General features: G+C 39.3%; 1 long non-coding RNA gene across 1 annotated transcript in view; it reads right to left on the bottom strand.

The window, feature by feature from the left end:
- Positions 1–14,792, bottom strand: part of LOC149319375 (uncharacterized) — a 59,003-nt gene that overhangs the window by 14,244 nt on the left and 29,967 nt on the right. Inside the window, exon 2 of the long non-coding RNA XR_016279856.1 lies at positions 6,444–6,499. This is a non-coding gene — a long non-coding RNA (uncharacterized LOC149319375). The remainder of the gene's footprint in view (positions 1–6,443; positions 6,500–14,792) is intronic.

The following is a 14,792-nucleotide window of genomic DNA, read 5'->3' as shown; positions in this document are numbered from 1 at the left end:
GAAATTTACTTATTGAACATGACAGTATTTTTGGGGGAAAAAAATGAAAAAAAATATTGGAGAATTATGCTCTACCTAATAACAGCTGCCAGAATATTGTTAGCAAAAAACTGGAAAAATAAGATGGTACCGGACATAGAGGAATGGTTACAAAAAGTTTTGGACTTAAAGAATATGGATGAGTTGACATTGATATTACAAAATAAGAAAGAAAAGATGGATGATTGGAAGATTGTAGAAGATTTTTTGAAGAAATATTGGCATTTAAATAGAAAGCAATAATATGATGACAATTACTATATGTGAGGAAAAAGAAATTCAGAAGAATGATAACAGGAATGAATAGATTGATGAATTATGGTGTATCTTGTTATTAAAAGAAATGAAAGCAAGGATGGGTTATACATGGAATATATGATTGCAATTGACTGGGACAACAGAAAATAAGATGTAACAGAAATATCTGGAAGTGTGGAAGTGAAAATGTGTAACTTCAATGTATGCTGTGTTTTAATTAATAAAATAATTAAAAACAAAAACAAAAAAACGCATCAGATAGTATCCCTCCAGAGCTTTATGTGCACATAATCACACAATTTCAGGACTGAAAACAAACAAACAGTGGTCTGCTATTGAAATTCTATATTTTCTAGCTTTTACATGGAAATCAAAAAGAATTTGCATGTGGTGGCATTTCATACACTGGTTATGGCCATTGCACTAATGTTTTGCTGGCCATCTTCTCATAGGCTCATAGGTTGGCTACTGTGATGTTGAACTCAATCGGCCTTTGGTCTGATCCAGCATAACTCTTATATTTCAATAGCCTTACATCCATCAACTCATTATTATTTTGGTTGCATCGCCATGTGAGTTCCATTTGCCAGCAGAGATATGTGACTCAGGCGCGTTATAGATAGGCCCATGAGGCGCCATCATTGCGTCGCGATTACATGTGAGGGGCAGCGCTTCCGGACGCGCCTTGCCCCTCGTGCGTAATCCATACGTTAAAATGGCGGCGCCCTATACAGATGGGTGCCGCCATCTTGACGTAGCGGACGCTCTGTGTCCGCATGTCCAAACCCAGAAGAGACATCGCGAGTGCGCACTTTAGCACTTGCGATGTCTCTTCCGGGTTGCCGGAAGGAGCGCAATTTTCGCGCTCTTTTTTGCAGCGCAGAAGAGTCGTGCGGTTTGGCTGCTGCGGCTCCTCCGCGCTGCAAGTGGCAGCAGCCTGAGACCGCCCCTTTTGGGAGGTCTGTAACGGGCCTCAGATTTGATCTATGTGATAAGCAGGGTTTATTTTTTTAAAACTATATTGAGTTCTTCACAGAACATTTTTTTTACTGACCATCATGGACTGTTCTGAATATTTGTTTACAAATATACTGCACATGCACACACACAAACATAAACTCTACAATTTTTTGGGATACAAAATCACAGCTCATTCTCTATAGGGATCTTTGTAAAACTCTGCTTGTAGTTGTTTTTAGTGAATGTATCCTTGTTCAAAGTTTCTTGTCTCCACACTGACCAGCCAATCAGTAATTACAATGTTTTTACTCAATTGTTTATTGGATGCATATCTCAAATACACATAGCCACTTTGAAAAGTTTCTCTCCCACTTTCCAGTCTGACAAGTATATATTAAGTAGGATAACATCACGAAATTACCTAGCCAACTGCATACCCAATTTTATTACATGAAAATCACAAGAAATCTATTTATAGAGTGATGGTAAGAAGCACTGTCAGCACTCTGAATAGGTGAATATTTTTATCCAATTCACTGGTCCATCCCATTAACAATTACTAAATGGTGGTTGACTTTTGCATGTCGTGAAAGTTTTCACTCAAATTACCCTCCCATTTTGGGTTTACTGTAGCTGCATTAAATCAGAGATGTAGTTCCTCATTTGATGTGGATACAAAATATATTTCTTGGAATGTCGTTTTGAATATTTCCAGTAGATTGTTGTTTCCCATATTATCTGGAAGGAAATAAGATTCTTGAAAATGGAGAGACCAAGGCCCAGTGCACCTATGCATGGTCATATTTTGGTGACTGAAGAATCAAGCAATTACTTGGAAACAGATTAACACAGGCTGTGTCCACACTGATGAGGAAACGGTTGGAACCTAGCATACCATCAGGCATTCAAGGTCCATGGGGACTATGAGATGTCTGTATAACCAGCACCCACAATGGGACAATATCAGCAGCACTGTCTACACACTCTGCAAGAGATCCCTCTTCCTCCTTTGCTCATGGGAGCAATGGCCATCCTCTTAAACATCGGTGTGCTATACTGATAGTATTGTGCTAACAAGTGCTTGTGAAAACAATTTGCATGTCTGCAAAAGGAATAGCACCACAGGAACCACACAAATGTGAAAGGAAAAAGTGCTGTTGCAGGAGTTGGCATTGCCATGTGGGAAGAAGTCAGTTGCATGCCCAGCCCAGGGCACCTTCTGTTCACCCAACAATGCTTCTTCTCATCCACTGGCATATAGTTTACATGCTCAGGGGATTCTCTGGAATTTCTGCCCTGATTCAGAGCAAACTAGGACACTTATTATTCCAGAGAATCACCTTGGAGCACAAATTGGCCCAGTTCTGGCCCTGTGCTTCATCTAAACAGGTCAGTGAAGGAATGGGGAAGAAATGTTTATTTTCCTCCTTTGGGGTATACTGAAAGATATAACATAACATATAACTTTATATCTGCTGGTTCACAATCCCATCTTTCAATTTCATCATGTGTGACTGTGTTGATGTATATGAAGCAGGTCAGCACAGGTCAAATGTCAGAAGAACCAGAAGAACGTGCAATAAAATTGTCTTCCTGTCTAGAAAAAAAAACCTGTTTTTCTGAGCAACAATATTTATGCAAAATGGTAATGTACATCACTCAGTTCCTCTCATTAGTTAGCCATGATAATATCTTTAGTGCATGCACACTTCCCCTTTATTCCGATTTTAAAACTAACAGACACTTCAAGAATTTCTCAATCCAGCTTTCAAATTTATTTTATTTAATTAAAGCAACCACCTTCCAAATAAAACTTGGGATTTTGAAAGTGTAAGAGGCAAGCCAAAATTATGTAACTACAGTATCCCCTGGTGGCTCCTTGGTGTTACTTCAGGATTTAAACTGTCCATAGCTATTATGCAAATTCATTGTGGCAACAGCCTACAACATCCATACTGTGACATAAAATAGATTACTTGGCAGCCACAATGGTGAAGGGTGTGAAAACCATGCCCTATGAGGAGCAACTTAGGGAGCTGGGTATGTTTAGCCTGGAGAAGAGATGATTAAGTGGTGATATGATAGCCCTGTTTAAGTATTTGAAGGGATGTCATATTGACCCAGAACAATGGATGCAAGCTATGGGAAAAGATTCCACCTAAACATTAAAAGGAACTTCCTGATAGTCAGAGCTGTTTGACAGTTGAACACACCCCCTCAACGTGTGGTGGAGTCTCCTTCCTTAGAGGTCTTCAAACAGAGGCTGGATGGCCATCTGTCACGGATGGTTTGGTTGTACGTTCCTGCATGGCAGGGGGTTGGACTGGATGGCCCTTGTGGTCTTTTCCAACTCTATGATTCTATGATTCTTTGGTGGCTCCATGTACTAAGTATTCAAAAGTAGTTGAAGTGACAGATACTACATTAAGACAGTGGAATACAGTAAGAGCTTTTTAATGGGCTGAAATAGATTTCTGTGATGGAGACCAGAAAATCAGGTTCTCTATGTTCCATGAAAAGCTGGGGATTAAGTACAGTACATCCAGCTTTATGAACATCCTTTTCTTCTAGAACCACAGTTATTTATCCTGACTCCACCCTTCAAACTAAAATAACTAATCAGGATGCATCCAACAATCCACCAGTATGAAATAATGCATATTTGTTGCACATTGTGTCTCTTCATCTTCTGCTTTCATCACACTTGTACTCTTCCCTACAGTGTCTATCTCCTCTGTTTTCCCTGTTACTCTAATTGGTTTGACAGTGAAGGAGAGAGTCTGGCCCGTTCAACTGTTGTGTGGTGTCATGGTGGAACTGAGGAATCTGCAGAGCCAATCAATGGAATGCCATGAGAGACTAGTGAGGCCTAGGAGTTTAATTACTGTGTCAGTGACCAAAGTTGAAACTATGTCCTCTACAGCCTTTACACTGGGGCCAGTTGTAAGCAAGGGTGATCAGCAGTCATGCAGCAGGTATGGGCAAAAACTATGGGAGGTCATTAATTCTAGGACTTCCTGTTCTAGTAGCCTCAGTGGCCATGGCAATCATCTTTATTTTCTAAAAAAATCAATACATTGGGAGCTCTGTTTCTGATAAATTGTGAATGAATGAATGAATGAATGAATGAATGAATGAATATGATCATACCCAGATGCCCATATCCAAGCAGGGCTGGGGTGATACCCCAATTGATAGACCAATTCTAGCAGCTAGTTGTTTATAAAAACTGACAACATCAGATATGGATAAATATTCTTATTCATATCCAATGAGGAACTCATGCTCAGCCAGATTATTGTCACAGTGCAGTTACACATGCATACCCATATTCATGACATATTTAGTTGGATTGGGTTATATAGTTTAGGATTTAAGGCTTTCATTAAGAAACATATAGAAGGCATTTGATGCCTATCTTGAAGGGTAAGCATCTTTGGGGCAGAACAGACTGGCACGAAGGGATGACTTCAAACCACCCCTGAAAAAGCCTGATTGGGGCCACTGCAACTGCACACTGTGGCTCCTATCCGTTTTTTGCATGCCTAAAAAGAAGCGGCAAAGAGCCATTCTTTTTTGTGCCAGCAACAAGCTGGCTTTTCTGTGCCTTGGAGGCTTTAAGGAACTCCGGCAGTGTGCTGAGTCTAAACACCATGCCGCCAGAGCCCCTGCATACACCACCACTCCAAGCCAGCTGGAAGCTGGCTTTACATGCTGATCTGTACCAGCCCTTTGTTTCGTAGTATAGTGATTCGTTCTAAGAATGTAAAACTAGTCAGCAATAATATTAAAAATCTTAAATGTACATATTTGTAATGCAGACTCTGGAGTCAGAGGGATTCAATTCACAGGATCGTCAAGGAGGAAATGATGTGTATAAGCTATTCACACCCATTTTCATCTGCCCGAATCAGCCCACGGAGTAGTTTTCACTTTGCTTGGTAGCATTATTCATAGCGATAACAGTTGCAACAAATTTCGGCTCTAGCGTATGAATTGCATGAACAATGCAAACACTTGTGTTTATTCAAGCAGTTCTATTTTTGAAGTGTATGCCTCAGAGCCCATTTTCTCTGCAGTCTTTTATTTCCTCCAAATGAGTAATGCCAAAACTCTGTTTCCATTCAGGTTTTCTCTTCTTTACTGAGAACCAGCTTCAGTGTAGCAGAGCAAGATTTTTCTACATTCCAGGATATTTAACACTTGAGCAGTTTCTGTTTGTGGTTTTGTTTACTCTGGATTCCTTGAGTGTATTTTGGAATTAAACAATTTTCTCCCCCTATACATCTGGGCTGAGTACTTTCCCCCTCTGAACAGGAAGACAATCAGATGTTAGGCCTGCAAATGGATACATAGCCTCTAGTGGTCTCCCCTTATTAAAGTACTGCACAGCTTGGGAGGCCACCTGTGGTGAGGAATTGAAAATTCCACAAGGCAATCTGGTGGAGACATACTGATATATGAATCACCTTCCATCCAACTTAATTCTTTGCCTTTAGGGAAAGAAATATGAAGTTGAAGATATTTTTAACACAGCCAAGATGGTGCTATCAGAACCTCCCTTTCAAGTGTAATAAGACACAGACTGCAACTAAAGAAGGACCCATTAATAATCTATCTCCCCCCATTCCTTTTTTAGTTTTAAAGAAGATCCTGCTGCAAATACTTTTTCCAATGGACAATAAATATCACTACCATCATACACATTGTTTGATTGTAGTCAGTTATAAATCTAGAGTGGGGGTGCATGTAGGGTCAACAAAGTGGGTAACCTACATCATTGGGTTTACTGGATACCATTTTTATGTATCCTAGCATCCCTCAGTGTGCCTTAAATTCTATATTGTTGGGGAAAAGTGGGAGATCCACAGTTTTGGAATGAATACTTTTTATTTATAGGTTCAATTCTGACCAGTCTGACCCAGAAGTGGCTGCAAAATGTCTACAGAAAGCAAGCAAATATGCTAGCCCTGAACACTTTATTTTTTTTGTTTTTTTTTTAAAAGAAGAACCACGGAACATATAGGTATTGGCTTTCAATAAACCAGTGGGAAAAGTGATTTGTAACCCAGTTTGCACAAGCCTCAGGCAGCTGTCTATTCACTGGATGAGAGTTGACTGGACAAAAGGATTCCTAACATACGTAAATGCAAAGAATGTGTGACTCATGTCATTGTATACTGTACCTCTCAGTGACCATCATCTTAGCTAATCTGTGGGGCAGGGATGGGCAGGGGAAAGTCTGAAAGAAAAAACAGATGGATCTGTCCTTTAGTAATAAATTATATGCAATTTCTATCACTAAACAAACTAGGTGACTGTGAGCATAGAGGGTTGCCAGAGTAAAACCTGGAGATGCTTCCTATACATTTAATGGTTGTGTAGAAGAGGGAATTTCAACAGGCTTGCTTCTCATGAAACCAGGTAACACATAATACCCATTGAAATCCCCTCTTCTACATAAATATTAAGGTAGATGAGCCATTAAAAGTACAGATTTTTCACTCTGTCAACTCTAACATGTATACATATTTCAGCCTTGAAATGGCACAGGCAGAACTCTTATTTGTATTTTACTGTCAGATATTCCAACAAAGCATGCCTTGCATCTCTTAGTACTTGTTTACAGGGGTAAAGAGGTATTTCTTTTTTTAAAAAAAAAAATCCTACTTTTAGATGCTCTCAGCAGCATCATATTAATTTTTAGGAAGTTCAGCAGATATCCAGGAGACAATGCTTGCATGTCATTTTCACTAAAATATTGGCTGGCACTCCAAAATAAAATGTGCATCTACAGTAGGTGTTCGAATCTTTGCCAATTTGACACCTGCACAGAGCAGCTGACTTCCCCTGGTGTAATTTAATACAATGTCTTTTGTTATTAAAACCAGAATTTTAGATTGCAAGCAGTCCACCGGTAGAGTGGAAAATAGGTCCCAAAGGTTGCTTTCCATCTCTTCTACCTGTAGTTATTTTTAAAGAGGTTTAATATTTAAAAGTCTATTGCTAATTTCACTGCTTCCCTTCCCAAACCTGCTTTGTAGTGCTGTTGCCAAATTATCCCTTCAAGGCAAGTGCTGTAAATAATTCCTCAGTTCTGTTCCTAGTCACTTGCCAAGGTCATTATCTAACTTTCCCAGATCCCCTTCATTCTGCCTTTGATTGTACGTGATAACTATGGCACAGTTATGGGATGCACTCACAAGCTGTGACAGTCTTATCAAAAGCTGAAGACAGTCCCAGGGCTCTGCAATGAAGCTGGTGGCTCAGCTGTTCTTCTCTCCTTAATACTTCATTTACCCTACATGTTAGTCAGTCAGCAGAGTGAAATAGGAAGAAACATTAAAGAAGTACACTTCCACCTTGAGTAGAAATAAGGGCCTAAATCGAATGAGGATCCTGCCAGGAAGAGCGAGCAAGCAAAACAACACTTTGTTTATATAGTACTAATGTAAATTTCCCAGTGGCACTCCACATAGCAGCACTGATTAACTCTGTTTCTATTCACACAGAATTGCTACTGAAATATCCATATTGTAGTTTGTCTAAGAACATTTCTCTGAATGTATCTTACATCCTTCACTGCCTTAGATATCTAATGTGGGGGTAGGGGTGGTATCATTGCCATCACAATATAATATAAAGAGACAAACTGTACCAATGATATATATAAAAAGAAAAGAAAATATGTGTCTATGCACACACCTTTGGGTAAGTGTGTGTGTTCTGCCATAGCACCAAGACCATGAAATGTAAACACCTAAAACCTGGTATACTTTGTTAGGAATGTACATCTCAGAGTTATGTGAGGGTTTTTTTTTAAAGTAAATTCAAAAGAAGACTTTGGGCAAACCTTGCACATCTATTTCTTTACAGGGCTTGTAGGTAATTTTTGGAATCAGAAATGCATTTCATAATAAAGCTGATTCCCTTATCCCCAATTCACCAATGGGCTCCCATCTAAATTCTGAGGTGACAAAAGGAACTTTTCCTTAGCACATACCAAGTTAGGAAAGCATCAATGAAGCTTATTCCATAATAAAATCATTAAAGTGTTACAAAATTGCTTATTGCTTTTGCTGGATAAAACTTAAATTCTGATGTGTGGAATGTGATTTTTGGAAAACAATAACTTCTTTCTGTCCTGAAAGAACTGCTTCATTCATTGTGGGTCTCCAGCCTTTCTTTGAATTGGCAGCATCAAAACAGACTTAGATATAGTGGTGTTTCTGTGTTTCCTTACTATGCATATGCTCCAATAAATAATCCCAGCTTGCCATGTTGAGACTGAAGGAAAACTAAAAAGTTCTGGCATAAGAGATGGATGTCTCTCCCATCCCATTACTGATAAAGGTTCTTCTTCCACCTCTTTCTGTCCCTTGTTTTCACATTTTCTTGTTGCTTGTATTACAGACCAAATCAAATGGTACAAGCCCTTGCATGCTCCTCACTTCTCACTTGCAACAAAGTATGTAAGAAGGGGAAAATGTTAGTATCTCATCATAATGATAATTCAAATCAACATATTCCTGTTTGGGGCATGTTTCTGCAGATGTTTAAATGTTTGAACTGTTTTCTCCATCCCCCATCTCAAATGAATGAATCATTAAAGAGGATTCAAGTCAATGCAAGGACAGTTCTTTGTTTCAGATTTATGTCTCAGAATTCAGAGATAAGATTTCTCCAATGCATTCTGTGTAGGCACTCTTGGACAAATTGCACAGACCACAGATGCCAAAGGCTGGATAATCAAGGATAGGGAGATTGTCACTCTGAGGATATTCACAGCAGTCTAGGTGAGACCCCATATTACTATCCCATCAACGCACAGCATCATATCTGCTAATTATGAATTTACCATTTATCATTTATTAGTTACATTTGATTTGAATTATGCAGCATTTGTGGCTTTCTTCCTCCCCATTTTATCTTTACACTAATAATGTGAGATGTGGTAGACAGAGGAAAAATGGCTAGTCTAAAGTCAGCAGTGAATTTTAGTGGAACTAGAACCAAGAGACTGCAAATCCCAGTCTAACCTTAACTATTACCAGAGACCATCTCCCTCTCTCGGTCTTGGTTTTGGTCTCTCTCTCTCTCTCTCTCTCTCTCTCTCTCTATATATATATATATATATATATATATATATATATATGAAAAAAATTAAGTAATGAGCCGACAGAACTTGGTAAACTTGGGTGGGGCAGAGACTACAATTCCCAGAATTCAGGGGGATTCTGGGAGTTATAGTCCCAATAATAACTTCTCCAAGGCCTGCAAGCAGCCATAGGCACATCATTCCTCAGATGATAAAGCACAACACAGCACAGAAACAAATGAAATACTTACAAAGCTGTTCCAAGCAGAAAATCCAGATCAGAAAACCAAGTGCATGAGGTTAGTGCAAGACACAATTTGTGAAATGGTGGGTCAGTGTTTCTTTTCCTTACTGACTTACTGCATTATTAAGTCAGTTATTAAAGGATAGCGCAACCCAAACTACAGTTCAATCAATCAAGGAGAGAAAAATAATCTCAGGTCATCTATGTTGGCCAGAATACAAACTACAAATCCCAGGATTTCATAGCACTGAGCCATGCAACTTAAAATGCTATCAAGCTACTTTATTTCTGCAGGGCAGATTAGACCCAAGTCAGTCCATTAGTCCAGCTAGCTCCGCACTGGCTACCTCAGGGGAGACAATCATGTAGCTCTCATCTGTGTACTTTGAAAGCTATCTAGATGACGACTCTCACCATTCCCCATTGCATATGCTTTTTGGACAAGAAGTCAAATAATATTTAAAGGGACATATGATTCTCAGCCCTGGTTTCCACTGACTGTCAACATCTCCCCAGGAATTCAGATCACTGACTTTCACAGAAATATCTGAACTCAGGAACATTTGAATGGAATGCCACCAGTTCTGCCACTAATTCATACCGGCCTCTTTCTCCCTCAGTGTGTGTGTGTGTGTGTGTCTGTGTGTGTGTGTGCTGAGAGAGAGATGGCATGCATGTCTTTCTACTTCCAAAATTCATCTTCATACTAACTTGTGAAGTAGACCAGGCTGAAATAGAGTGACTGGACCATAAAGTTTCATGGCTCAGTGGGGACTTGAACTTGGATCTTGTCAGTCTCAGTTCAGCACACTAGACAGTAGGCCTCACTGGAACACTCTTGATGAGAGAGCTCTGTATGGACATTATACCACCTTCAAAGGTTTTCATCACAGGCAATGATTATAAACCCAGAATGTTTTTTGTTAGATCAATGGGCTTTGTGCCTATGAGTGAGGGAGTCTAATATCACTCTAAAATAAATGTGTGTGCGGGACCAATTTCAAAGGATTAAGTTTAGCAATTCATTTGACTTTTCCAAATTTCATTCACTTTGAGATATATTACTAATACTGTAAAACAAGATGGCAGTAGACCAAATTTCAGATGTGCATATAGGATCAGAAAGTTCAATATAATCTGTTTGTATGAAGTTCATTTTGAAAGTTGAAATGGGGTTGGGGGGGGGGTTGCTCATTTATTTACAGCACATAAAGAAACATTTGATAATGACCTGGATCAGAAACCAAATATCACTTGAGGAACAACTCCTTTTAAACACTGAATACATTATTACCTCTTTTGAAGATATGGCCAAGCTCAAAATCTCCAAAGTATGTATTTAAATGTTGAAAAAAATGTTTGTGTGCACCGAATTATTATGTTATCTAACAAAGGGAGACATGCATTTGGTTCTGGAGCAAATCTACATCGAGGAATGGTTTTCCGTGCAGCAGTTTTCAAATTAGGAAACTACACTTTTCACCCAGTTGCATCTCATCAGCTACTATGAATCTGATATGAGAAACGTGTCTGAGAAGTTGCATCAGAAACTGTGAACAAAGTTAAGGTCCTGGTTTTAACCTTGTCACCTTCCAGAGAAGTGGCCTCAATCATTGATCATCTATCAATAGACAAAGCCTAATATCATCTTTTCTTGGGGTGCTCAAGATTGTAGGCAGCAAATGTGGGCACTTTTGTATACTGGAACACAGGGATGGCCAGCAAGGAGAAAGGATTCCACATTTATAGCCACTCATCCTTTAGCCTTCTGAGTTGGATAAGTGTAATCCCACTACTGCCCAAAGAGATTTAACATATCTCAGACAGAGTGCAGAAGGTGTGGCTATAAATTCAATCATAAATTTTTCATCCCTCTGGGAGTGAGAGGCTGTGCAGAGTGCACCTAAGCATCCTGTAGCTGCCTCCAGCTGCGCCGCATTGAGCCATAATAACTGCATGTCTCAGCCTTTCCAGGGCACAAAAAGGAGCCACAAAAAGGGAGGGAGGGTAAATGAGGACCAGTGAAGTTCCATTGTTCCCAATGGTGGCATGGCCACACCACCATTAGAAATAATGGAACTTGAGGATTTTGGTATCTGTGGGGCTGGGGCTGGAACGGATCCCACACAGATACTGTAAAATGGCATTTTATGTTCACAAATGTTATTTTTCATGCAGACAGTGCTATTTTCTGCCCCTCCCCCCATCCCACTACATTGGGAGAGAATAAGTCCCAAAGTGTAAAGATGCTTTTCCATCTAGGATTCTCCTCATCAGGCTTTCCTGATTTTTAAACACACACACACACACACACAGAGAGAGAGAGAGAGAGAGAGAGAGAGAGACAGAGACAGAGAGACAGAGAGACAGAGAGAGACAGAGAGACAGAGAGAGAGAGAGGAATACTCTCCCCATCCTTATAGGTACCATGTCTATTGTGCCACAAGGAGCAGACAGACCTAAAAAAAAATAGTCCTTCATTACCACCAGACTTTCCTGTCATCATTTCCCTTCTTTTCCATCTTGAGTTTGAGAAAAGGGAGGTCAGAAAAGTAGAAAGGAATACCAAGAACTGTCAGGAAAGAGGTGAACTAATTATGAACTCATCTGTGTTTACAGCTTGGGAGTGCTCCTGGATCTGTCTTTCCAAATGTCAGCACAGGTACATGTGACAGTCAGGAGTACTTACTATTAGCTTTGGCTGATATGGCAGCTGTCCCCTTCCTAGATCTGGAGGACCTAAAGATAGTGGTGCATGCGCTAGTAACCTCAAGGTTGGACTTCTGCAATGCACTTTATATTGGGCTACCTCTGTGTCAAGTTTGGAAACTTCAGTTGGTTCAAAATATGGCAGCCAGATTGGTTACAGGAACATCCAGCAGGGAACATATTGCACCCATACCCAAGTCACTCCATTGGCTGCCAATTAGTTTCCAGGCAAAGTACAAAGTGTTGGTTTTGACCTTTAAAGCCCTATGTGGTTTGGGTCCAGGTTATCTACAGAATCGCCTTTTCCTGTACAATCTGCCCCGAACACTGAGGTTCTCTGGGGGGCAGTTGCTGCTGCTTGCAAGAACCCAACTGGCAGCCGTTACCCAGAGGACCTTCTCATCAGCCTCCCCAAGACTGTGGACTGACCAGCCGGAAGAGATCCAACAGCTAAACCATTTGAAGCCCCATCTCTTCTGGCAAGCCTATCCAGGCAGTTTTTAATCATGGATTTTAAACATAAATGTTATTGTTCTACGTATTGTAATATGAATATTGCATAAATTTCTTAATTTTATGCATTTATGTATTTTATGCAGCTTAATATGTGTATTTTATGTAAGGATTGTGTTTTAAATATGTTGTAACCCTCTTCAAACCATGAGGAGAGGCAGGTAAGAAGTATCATCATCATCATCATCATCATCATCATCATCATCATCATCATCATCATCATCATGTCAGAATTGCCACAGTCTTTCATTTCCAAGGGGTCTTTTTCCAGTCTCCCCCTAAAAACCAATTCCTTTCACAGTTTGCACATACATAATAAAAAAAGAAAATTGTAAATTTGTACCTTATGGTAACAGCCTCCTTGACACATTTCAAAAAGTACCAAAGAAATGTCAAGAGATGATTAAATCTAAGCAGCAGACAAATTCAGCTGTCTTTAGCTTTTGACTAAATGAAGGACATAATTCACTGAAAGAGTGGAGAAGGTTACACTTATTTATTATCTTGGAAGAATATCCTTTCACATTCAACCCTGTTCCTTTCTGTGGAATTACACTTAAAGGATTTCTTCCCTTGAAGTCAAATTGTAAATTACGGAAACTTTAAAGAAATTGTTCTCCAAGAACTGTTTCATAGTGATTGTCTAGTAGTGTGACAATTACAGCTGATACGTGCAAACTGTACCGGTCTATTGACACACTCAAACCTCTGCAGTGTTAGATTATGGTGTTTCTGTTACCTAGGAACTGAAAGCCAATAATGTTAATCCATCAATGGAATTCTTAAATCCTGCCTGTGACTCAGGAAAATGGCAGTATTGCCTATAACCTTGCACGTTACTGTGCTGGTTAATATTGTTTCCTGACAGCTGGTTGAATAAATAACCATCTGCTGAGAAAGGGATATTACTTTTAGAATTGCTTATGTTCCTTTGTATTTAAGAGGCTGGTCTTGAGAAGAATTTTGAAAAGAAGATGACTTTATTCAGCACCACCATGTTCTTTGCAGATCTTCAGAGGTCGGTAGATCACAACATGGGATTGTAGAGAGAAAATGACAGCTGTAAGGCACCTCATCTTCCAAATAGCAGCCTGTCTTAAAAATGACAAGCCCTTGAACTGGCAAAAGTATTTTCTTCCTTAGAGTCATAAAATTTGTATTATGTTTTTGAAACCTGACCCTAATTCATATTACATGAATTAAATACCAGACTTTGAGAGTTTCTAGCTATTTTTCATTTGCCATTTGATCCCCTGCAATCACTTGCCAAGTGTGGATGCAAAAATAAATGAGTAGAATGTAGGCAGGGTTTGTCTGTATATTAGGTGTAGCAACCTTCATTGTTTATGTAGGCCAAGTAAAATGGAAAGAAATATTAATAAGCCTTTCTATTCAGACCCATTTCCCAGATTTACTGGGTACAAACGAGAAGTGCAGTATTCCTTTTTTTAAAAAAAATCTAATACACAGATTTGATATGTTAGTTTCAAGCTCATTTCAAATGTATTTATATTTTATAATGTATAAAGTCCTATATGGATGAAAATTTCATCATTTTGAAAGATTATGATTAGCCTGTGTACATGTGTCATGTGGCTGTATCTCATTCCCACAGTGAATATTAACCCATTATGATTCTTAACATCTGAGATATGACATTAATATTGCTAGGAAGGAAGGCCTCATTGCAACAAAGTGATCTGGAATACTTTAAAAGGTTGCTTGCTCCTGTTTCCTTTGCTTGGCCTAATCAGAGTATTGTACTGATATGTATTTTGGCAATAGCAATTTAATATGCCAGAGCAGCCCTTCCCAAATCAGATCAAGGGATGGATTATTATATGTTCTGCACTTCCATGTCATGCCCACTACCAAATTCATGTAGGTTATCCAGTTTCATGTTCTATGTTCTACAAATTCCATGTTCTGTACAAAGTTCATACGCATATGCTGAGACAATCACAGCCTCTG

Source organism: Sceloporus occidentalis, unplaced genomic scaffold (assembly GCF_023333645.1).
Source record: "Sceloporus occidentalis isolate IW3139 unplaced genomic scaffold, rSceOcc1.0.p SCAF_2, whole genome shotgun sequence".
NCBI classification, from domain to species: Eukaryota; Metazoa; Chordata; class Lepidosauria; order Squamata; family Phrynosomatidae; genus Sceloporus; species Sceloporus occidentalis.
The sequence above is the reverse complement of the archived record's forward strand: the minus strand, read 5'-3'. Positions and strand labels throughout refer to the sequence as shown.